The sequence below is a fragment of the Mytilus galloprovincialis genome, chromosome 11 (assembly GCF_965363235.1).
Source record: "Mytilus galloprovincialis chromosome 11, xbMytGall1.hap1.1, whole genome shotgun sequence".
Taxonomy (NCBI): Eukaryota; Metazoa; Mollusca; class Bivalvia; order Mytilida; family Mytilidae; genus Mytilus; species Mytilus galloprovincialis.
In genome coordinates, this window is record NC_134848.1 from 36198881 (window position 1) to 36209794 (window position 10914).

The 10914-nt window shown below is 32.0% G+C and overlaps 1 pseudogene; it reads right to left on the reverse strand.

Annotated features, from left to right (window-relative positions):
- Window positions 1–4263: 4263 nt before the first annotated feature.
- LOC143050742 (uncharacterized) lies at window positions 4264–10614 on the reverse strand (annotated as a pseudogene).
- Window positions 10615–10914: the final 300 nt, after the last annotated feature.

Sequence of the window (10914 nt, forward strand, 5' to 3'; positions counted from 1 at the left end):
AAATCTTGCAGAAGATGCAATTATTAGATATATATTTTTTTACAGACGGTATACTTCCCTTAATTAAATTTGAACATCAAATTTGGATTTGTGTAAACATAATCATATATTTTTGAGGTAACACTTTAAAGGAATTTTGATAAAAGGTAACAATACCTAAATTTTTCATTTTTTAGATTAAAATTTGAAAAAAAGTCAGACCTGTACATCTGAAACACCTATATATCACGAATAATCAACCTTATCACAGAAATTTTTCATTAATTTTTTTTGGGGATTTTAAAAGGTCAAAGGTCAAAGGTTAAAATAAAAAATGTCCAAAAAACATAAAAATCACACTGAAAGCAGGGTTTTTTTTCCTAAAATTGTTTCAATTTATGGTAGATAAATGCATACATGGTTGCATAATATCAGGACCCTAATGTTCTTACTTTTCTTAATATTATGACCTTGACCTTTTACCTGAAGGTCATTTTTTTTGACTTTTTAGAGTTTTGAAAGCCTTTTTGACAGATTTGTTTACAACTTTTCAACTATTCTCAATATCATGTGTGTTATAATAAATTATTTTTGTGAACATGGCTTGCAGCTATATATCATCTTCACCTTTGACTTAAAGGTCAAATTATTTTGTTTTTTTAATATGACACTCTTCCAGCAGAAATATCTTGATTTTGTGCAGGTTTTTGATATTTGCAATCTAACGACTTTCTTATAACTTGTTTTGCACCTCTGCCAACATGACCTTACACAAAAGACTGCACACAAAAGAACATAAATGGAGAATCCCCCCATATAACGTTATAAACTGGCATAACTGATGACCAATTAAGCTGGCACAACCAAAAGTCAAACATGATCTGTGATTTATGGTAATATTATAAAGCAATGTGTATAAGTTTCATAACAATTGGTTGAGGAAAACTAAGAAGATAACAGTTACCAACTTTTTGATGTACAGACTTATGTTAATATAGATCAACATGGTTAAATTTAATGCCTTGTCACCTAGCGGTACCTATATGATTGATTTATATGTTTATGGGAGTTTGTCCCAGCCATCAAACAAGATATTCTAAAAGTATTTTTTTCTGTCACCTTTGAGAAACCTTGTTTCTACTGTTATATCTACACAACACACAGCAGATTAATTCCAATATAACCTTTATTTGGAACACCTTATATTCAGCAAAACAGGTATTGATGACTGTGAATTTTAATTAAAAAGTAAAACATAATAGCAGTCATCCAGTTTCAAAACATTTATTTGTGATAAAATAACTACAAATAGATTTTTCACACAGGGCCTATGTACGACTCATTTGGATTAGTTACATATATAAACACAATTTATATACTGCTTATTTAACCCTAATAATTTACCTTTGTTTTATTAAAACAGAATGCAATTTACATCGTGAGTAAGACGACCATTTTCCCTTCCTGAAACCAGCTTTTTTTTATTCTAGTCACTTCATATATGCCTATTGGCATACATTTTAGGTTTTTTAATTCAAATTTAAAACTTACTTGCTTTAAATAACACAGATAATAAGAAAAAATACACACTATACTTGGATTTGGATTGTGGTTTGACACAGATGAATGTGTAACTTCTATTAATAATAAAAGGAATACACATACATTTACATATTGCTATATTAAACTGAAAGTACAGTTAAAATAAACAAGAGGCTCTCAAGAGCCTGAATCGCTCACCTTAATTCTTTTGGTTAAATCTCTCATCAATGATTATTTTGGCTTTTCAAATTATTTAAATGTTTTTTGGATCATCCTATTTTCTTCAAAAGTCAAAAAAAATAATCATTTTCTCCTATGTTCTATTTTAGCCATAGGAGCTATGTTTCTTGACATACAAGGAAATAAAATATAAAATTTATACTAGATACTCTGAAACTCATTTAGCCTAAGTTTGGCTGAAATTGATACAGCAGTTTCATAGGAGAAGATTTTTTAAAGTAAGTCAACATGATGAACAAATTGTGAAAAAGTCTTTAAAGGGCAATAACTCCTTAACGGGTTAATTGACAATTTTGGTCAAATTGACTTAATTGAAGATCTTACTTTGCTGAACATTATTGCTGTTTACAGTTTATTTCTATCTATAATTATATTCAAGATAATAAACAAAAACAGCAAAATTTCCTTAAAATTATCAATTCAGGGGCAGCAACCCAACAACAGGTTGTCTGGTTCATCTGAATATTTCAGGGCAGATAGATCTTGACCTGATAAACAATATGACCCAACGTCAGATTTGCTCTAAATGCTTTGGTTTTTGAGTTATAAGCCAAAAACTGCATTTGACCCCTATGTTCTATTTTTAGCAATGGCGACCATGTTTGTTGATAGATCATAACTTCGGATACAATTTACAAACTAGATACCCTAAGGAACATTCAGTTAAAGTTTGGAAGTATTTGGCCCAGTAGTTTCAGAGGAGAAGATTTTTGTAAAAGATTACTAAGATTTACGAAAAATGGTTAAAAATTGACTATAAAGGGCAATAACTCCTAAAGGGGTAAACTGACCATTTCCGTCATGTTGACTTATTTGTAAATCTTACTTTGCTGAACATTATTCCTGTTTACAGTTTATCTCTATCTATAATAATATTCAAGATAATAACCAAAAACAGCAAAATTTCCTTAAAATTACCAATTCAGGGGCAGCAACCCAACAACGGGTTGTCTGATTCATCTGAAAATTTCAGGGCAGGTAGATCTTGACCTGATAAACAATATCACCGCATGTCAGATTTGCTCTAAATGCTTTGGTTTTTGAGTTATAAGCCAAAAACTGCATTTGACCCCTATGTTCTATTTTTAGCAATGGCGACCCTGTTTGTTGATAGATCAAAACTTCGGATACAATTTATAAATTAGATACCCTAAGGAACATTCAGTTAAAGTTTGAAAGTATTTGGCCCAGTAGTTTCAGAGGAGAAGATTCTTGAAATAGTTTACGACGACAGACGACGACAGACGACGGACGACGACGGACGCCAAGTGATGGCATAAGCTCACTTGTCCCTTCGGGACAGGTGAGCTAAAAATGATTCGAGTTATCTCCCCTTGCATATTTTAGGGAAGTATATGGAAACGAAATAAAGTAACTACATCTATATCAAGTAAGTTAATTATCTCCCTTTAAATATTTCAGATCACGAATATCTTCCTTTATGCACATTCTATGGTCATGTACTTCAACTGTGTAAAGTTTCATTAATATTGCTACAGTCATTTAGGAGGAGTTGTGCTTACAAGACCTAATGCCACATATTGTGATATTTAAACTTACTAATTTCAATTATCTCCCTTGAAAAAAACATCTGATAAGAAATATCCTCCTTCCTCATGTCTAAAGATGTATACAACATCTGTGTAAAGCTTCATCAACATTGATTAATCCATTTAGGAGAAGGTGTGCTTACAAGACTTGTTGCCATTTATTGCTATATTTAACAAAGTCAATTCAATTATCTCCCTTGAACTAATTTCGACGAGAAATATTTTCCTTCATGAACATCCTCAGGTTGTGTACTACAATCGTATCAAGTTTTATCAATATTGGTCCATCCATTAGGAAGATGTTGTGCATGTATACGAGACTTATCAGATGTATACATCCCCCCCCCCCCCAAAAAAAACCGAATTCTGAACAAGAGTGGACACACTGAAATGTCTCGCCTGTTCTAGTGTTCATAATATAATTTATGTTGAAAGTATAAAAAAGCATTGAATACCACAAGCATTAATTAACTGTACTTGAGATGAAGGCGACACAAAAATCACATCATGAGGAAGATGTGTACTAAGTTTCAAATTGATGTGCCTCTAACTTCATCAAAAACCACCTTGACCAAAAACTTAAACTTGATGTGGGATGGAAAATCAAACAAATACACTATTGTAGATAAAAAAATGTTTCATTATAGACTTGTTTTACTTAAAAGCAGGTGTATTTTTTTAAATAAACAAGTTACTATTTTTAAAAGGCAGAGTGCACATATTCATTGTATTTGGCTTGTCTTGTATTCATGAATTTCTTCTGTGAATTAGGTTAGAGTTTTTTTAAATATAAAAAAAGAAGGTAAATAGTTTTGCTCCATGGATCAGTATTTCAGAAAAAAAAACATTAAACTTTGATTTATCATAGCATGTTATCTAACCAAAAGTGATTAACAGCAAAAATATGGCACAAGCAAATTAGGGGCCTAAACTACATGATTAAAAAAGTTTTTCACAATAATTGTTCAACAGCATCAGCCTTGTTTAAAGCAAGAATAACAGCATCAAGATCTTGGTCAATATCTGCAATTGGTGTTTTACATCTCTGCATAACAGCCAATCTGGAGAAAAAGGATGCAATCTGTCCAAGTTCTAAATATTCTTTAGGGGTGAACCTTTTGTTTCCATTTTCATCCCTTGCCACTCTCATGTTCCTGACAACAGTTGAAGGATAAGCTTTAATTCCACTTCTTTCACCTTCTTCAAAAATGTTGCTCAAGTAAGATTTTACATTGTCAGAAAATCTTACAACCTTTCTTTCCTTCTTTAAGGCCCATCTAATTATTTGTTCATTGGAGCCTTGCTTTAACCCAGTCTCACATCTGAATTTGATTGTGTCTTCAGTTAGGTTAAAGCACGACTCCTTCCATCTCAATTTAATATCATTAAAGGTGCTTCCTTTATGATCTTGGTGTTCATGGTTGCCTAGCAGACAATGGTTGTTCATGTCACTGTACGATTCAAAATACAGTATACAGCCAATTTCTGGACAACTGATGTTAAATGACTCTGAATCTGTCTGTTTTGGCATAGTTGGTTTTGTTATAATACCATCAGGTTGTGTAGGAATTGTAAAGTTTGCATGGACATCAACATTCAATTCTACATCATTTAAAGTACTATTTATAGAAATCTTCTTCCCATTTCCAATTTCAAATGCCTTCCAGGCTGTTATTGTGTCATCGTTGTTGAATCTGACATTTGAAATCTTTGTAATTGCCTTAATAGGACAGGTGATCTTCTTAACGAGAGAATTAGGATCTACAGCTACATATGCTGCTTGGCAGGATGTTACTCCACCATGTTTGTCAATGGCCATTTTCATATCTGAGGCAGTTAAAACATCACAACCAGATGCAGCTGATCTTCTGATTTTCCCTCTCATATGGGCAATCTTTGCGTCACAATATGATTTACCATTTTGTGGCTCACTATAGTCATACCGTGCAATTGTTATGCCTAAAAAATTAAAAATATACATGTACATTAATTCAACTTAATGACACCAGAGTTGAATTATGTTGACAAGCCTTCAACATAACAGAGAACTTCCACACAAATTTTCAAAGCATAAATATCTCCATATTATGTGTTTATAGTATAGTATGCAGTAGATGATACATGTGTAGTTCAAATTTTGAGACACTTGTATGTAAACAAATAACACTTTTAAAGTCATCAATGAACTAGCTATATATATATTACGGTTATTTCTGGCAATTTGTATATTTCCCTTTGATCCAACTGGCTTATATTATCAGATTATTACATGGCATTTTTCATATCGCATGTATTATCAGCCCTAGGTTCAATATCAGCCCAAGAGCCGCATGGCTCGAGGGCTGATATTGACCGAGGGCTGATAATACATGCGATATGAAAAATGACATGTTATGATCTTTTTATCATATGCTTCAACAGTAGAGAAAAATAACAGATTCATATATTGATCCTTTTACGTGGTTCCCGAAAAGAAGTTGAAAGAGTAAAAAGTTCACGGACGTCGGACCCAAAATTTGATACATTCAATATGAACTCTTTCTATCATATGCCTCAAAAGAGAGAAAAAAAAATTTATATGGACGAATCGACAAAGAAAATAATTCAACAATATACATAATGAACATTGTTTGGAAAAGTCTTTTTTTTAAAGTAACTTTCTAAATTATGTTTCAGAAAAAATGAAAAAATGCATTTATTTTTTTAAATTTTTTTTTAACTTAATTATATTACACAATATACTTTACCGTATTTAAATAATTGTTTTGTACACTATTTGTAATGTTTTTCAATGTAAACGTAGCATTGAGGTGTATTTTCCGGAATTTGCCGAGTATCACCGGAATGCCATGTGATAACGTTACGGTAAGCCATGTGATAACAATCGAAGCATGTTATAAACTTTTCATTTCAGCCCGCTAAGCACCAAATCGAAAAATATGGAAAAACTTTAATTTAATGCTATTATCAAACGGTTAAAATCATATGTTATTTAGTCTAAGTATATGATAATTTCAAATATCAATGTACTGACTGTATCACTAAAAATATAGGCAATGCATTGTGTGACATAATAATTTGTGTTACCTGCGATTTCTGTCCCAAAAAGCAAGACTTATGGATATAGTGATCTGGCAGCATATTAGTAATAGGTTAACTTTATTTTGTATGTGCGTACCTTGCAAGGTTCTCATACATGCACAGATAGACAATGGTTATTCTTATAGTGTATAATAGATTACCAATGAAATTATAACTTGTATTTATACCCTGGGATTTTAAAGTAAATTATATACTTTAAAACCCAGCTTTTTAAAGTAGATGATTATAGTGTTGTGGAGTTTGTCTATCTGAATGTAAGTGCAAAATGACATTATTTCTCTTACCAGTTGTTTCAGTGATCTTAGGTATAGCCAACCAAAGACTGCCACAATGGTAGCATCCTGCATTATCACTTCTCAAGTATACTGTGTTGATTCTGGGAAGCTGAATTTTTATTGTTCTTAAAGTGTGCTCTAACACGGAAGCTACTGCAACCCAATCTTGTTTAACTGCATCCATTGTATGTGTATATGTTCTTTGCTGCAAGTAAAATAAAAGGAATCTAAAAAAAATATTTTACTAAAAAGATAATTCTATAAAGAGGCTCCTAAGAGCTTGTAATCTTTCACCGATAGTATTGAATAAAAACTGCCAGTTTATAGCAATATTTTTAAATTTTACTAGGCAACACACATATATATTTTGTGTGAGACAAACAAAGGTGCTTTAATATATCATTTATCTGATATTTTTGACAAATTTAAGCAATAGTTATTGGTGGTGACCATTTTTAATAGGTACTGGGGTCATCAACCTTAAATGTGGTAGTTTATTACATGCATGTATTCATAGGTTTCTCAAAATTTTGTTGAAATTGGCCCCTTCAATAATCTTGATTTTTTTTTAAACACACAGTTTGTTTATCTCCTCTGAATTGTTTTACATTGGCCATATTGGGACCCTTTTCAGCATACTTTGCTGAGGTGGCTAAGACTCTGTTAAAGGCTATAGTAGCCTATAATTGCTTACATTAACAACAATTGGTCTTGGATGGAGAATTGTCTATAATTGGCAATCACACCACAAAGGAAAAAAAATGAAATAAAACATAGGTGAGGTCTATGAAGTTCAACTGACTATATGCATTTTGAATAAGGAAATTACCATTAAATTCTGATTTTCATCTTTAAAATACACACTGAAACATGCCAGTTAACTCCTTTTTGGCCAAACCAATGACTCTGTTTCTCACGAAATGCTAAAGGAAGGAATTTCATAGCCCAGTCCATGATTATGAGACATTCTCCATCTTTCAATTCCTCTAATAGTAGGATCCTTGCTAGATCTTGGTTGACACCTCTTACAATATGACTCTTCCATTCAAGAATCTTAGCCTCAGCTACATCTATACTGGCCAGCAGATCATTTCTAACTTCATCTGGTATGTCTGCAAAATAAATAATGTCAACTAGATATAGTATGCCTTTAGTAAAATAGATATGGGCCTGATTAAGACCTCCTCTGGGTGCAGGATTTCTTGCATGTTGAAGACCCATTGGTTGCCTTGAGTTGTTTTGTATGTTTTGGTTGGGTTGTTGTCTCTTTGAAAAAAAATTAAAAAATTCAATTCCTTGCTTTTTATTAACTTTTTCTTTGTTTTCAAGAAAGTGTATTTTCTAAATCAAAGAAAACTTAAAAATCATGATTATAATCGTACTATGTTTTATTATTTGATGACACTAGCAATAATGAAAAACACTAGTATTATTGTTCTCTTTTTATATTGAACAGTAATGTGCACCTAATGCATAAACTGAGAAAAGTTTATCTATTCAAATCAAATTACAAAATAAACAGTGATTTAAATTTGTTAAGGTTGCAATAAATACCTAATTCAGAAAGACGTCTTTTGATGGTGGAGACTGCTTGTGGATGTAAATTACATCTCTCACATACCATGTCATGCTGATGGTCGACACAGTGCTGTTGTAGATGTTGGTCTGTTGGATCACTCAAAGAATAATTGATACAGTGATCTGGACATTTATCACATTTCCTGAGGTGTGCTTTAAAGTCTGTCTTCAAGTAAATTTTACTGGCATTTAAACTGTCCTTGCAGTCACGCAACTCTACTTGCACTTCCTCATCAACAACATAGTTACCCATTTCCTTGACTGTTGTTAACAATGTCTCATATGATGCACCACCATCAGCGGCACAATTGTCGAGGCCTTTCAGGTTTGTTCGTCTTGAAGATGGACATGCATTTAGAATTTTGAATAAAGTGGATCTTGATAAAGGCAGGAATTCAGTTTCTGTACAAAATTTTGTATAAACGTTTATAAGAGTGGCATGACATGCAGTTCTCACTACTTCAGGTATTGTTACTGTATTTCCATTGTCCAACTTCATTTCCTTTACACCAAAGGATGAGACCTAGAAATCAAAAAAGGTTTAAGCTATTATTAGATAATTCAAGAACCTTAAAGAGAAAACTCGCATTACCATGCCCAAATAATTGTCACTAGTCAAACAAATCTTATCAGATTCAATAGTTGAAAGACTCATAACTCATACAAAAAGTTAGTTGATCAAAATCTGTGTGTGTACACAAATCTTAACAAAAAGTCCTAATCATCTATAAAGTTTCATGATATTCTGTTTTATGGTTTCAGAGAAGTTTCACTGACCAACAGTTGCAGTTGCAGCTGAATATTATGAGCCCATTTTCTCATAGAAAAAAACCCATTTAAATATCTAAAGTATCTTAATCAAAGTTTGATTAACAAAATCATAGTGTAAGAGCACTATTTTCACAAAATTATACCCCTGCATCTTGCAAAGTTCATGTTATTGTATTGGAAACCCCAAAAATCAATTTAAACAAAAACAAAAATGGCATTATATCATAAAGAATCTGAGAAAGTTTCATTTCTTTCAGATAAGTGGTTAATAAGGAGTTGCAGATACAAAGTATCTGGGACGAATGGACAGACGAATGAACGGACGAACAAACAGATTGATGGACTTCCCTATCACTATATACCCCTGCTTTTAAGGTAAAAATTTAAACACAAATGGACACATACCTGTGTGGTTAATATCTGGCATTCTAAGAGTTGCATAGAACTCACTAAAATGATATCCCAACTACCCATAAACTTCAATAAACTAAATTAGTTTCAATTATCTCTCTTGAAATATTTTTGACCAGGTTTTTTTCCCTTTATGCACATTCTCGGATTATGTACTGCAAGTGTGTAAAGTTTCATCAATATTGATCAAGCTGTTAATAAGAAGTTGCACTTACGAGACCTGTTACTACATATTGCAATATTAAACTCAATAGTTCAATTATCTCCCTTGAAATCATTGGACCAAGACTAATTTCCCTCATGCATATTCTCAGGTTGTGTACGGTAGGAATATTCAGTTTCATCAATATCAATATTTGTTTACCTGGTGAAATGATGGACTGAAGGAAAAATCTAAGGCATGGTCTAACTTGTCTTTATCCATCCTATGTCGAAAGACTGGGAGCTGTTTAGGTATTATAGCACCTGAATAAAAGCAAATATTTTTATAAATCACTAGTGGAAAGACTTAAGACATTTTATTTTCATAACATTTTAGTTTGCATATTACTGTTTCCTTACATTCCATAAGGCAAAGAAACAAATCTGGTAGTTAACACATTCAAAACAATTTATTCTGCTAAAAGGTATTCATATGCTTACTTAGCACATTTTGCAATTTCTTTTTTTTTATGATAAAAACATTTGTATCAATGAATCAATAAACAAAGAATGATGATAATTATCAAAAGGAGTAAGTACTTGGACTAAATATGATTAAAATCATTCTCTGAATGTGACTTTGACCTAAATGATATGACCTTTGGGGGTCAAATTCTGGAATAAAACAATGCAGTGATGCCTAGAAACAATTGTTATTATAGTTTTCTTACTGTGACCTTAACTCTCAACATCTGACCTTTGGTCAAGATCAAGATACAGTTTTTGAGTTATGGGAAAAAGCTGTGTCTGACTGAAATTAACTTAGCTGTTGTTGTTTTTAACTGTGACCATAATCTTTAAGAAATGCTCTATAATAGAGTAAGTTAATCTTTTTGTGCAAAAAATATTATTCTATTTTTTATTAATGAATTGAAAATCTCAATAATTTTTCAACTTCAAGTTATGGTAAATATATAATATGTGAATATTAAAATTACCATGGCCATTAGTTTTAGCATGTTTCCTGGCTTCATTTATTGCATACACTGTCAGCCCATGTATAAGCTGTTGACGATCTTTCTTAGTATGTGACAAGGCAATCAATGACAAAAGTTGCTGTTTTGTGTTTCTGTCTGTACTCTCCTGATGAATCTTTACAATGATCTCTTGAAGTTCAGATGAGTTAGCAGATTCTGGGTCTTTATCTTGAATCATCTTAAAAAGTGCCTGACTTTGACCTGGAGCTATACCTGAAGAGAAACCAATTCAGTTAGTGATTTTTATGTTATGAATATTATTATACAATTATGACCCTCAGCATGCTC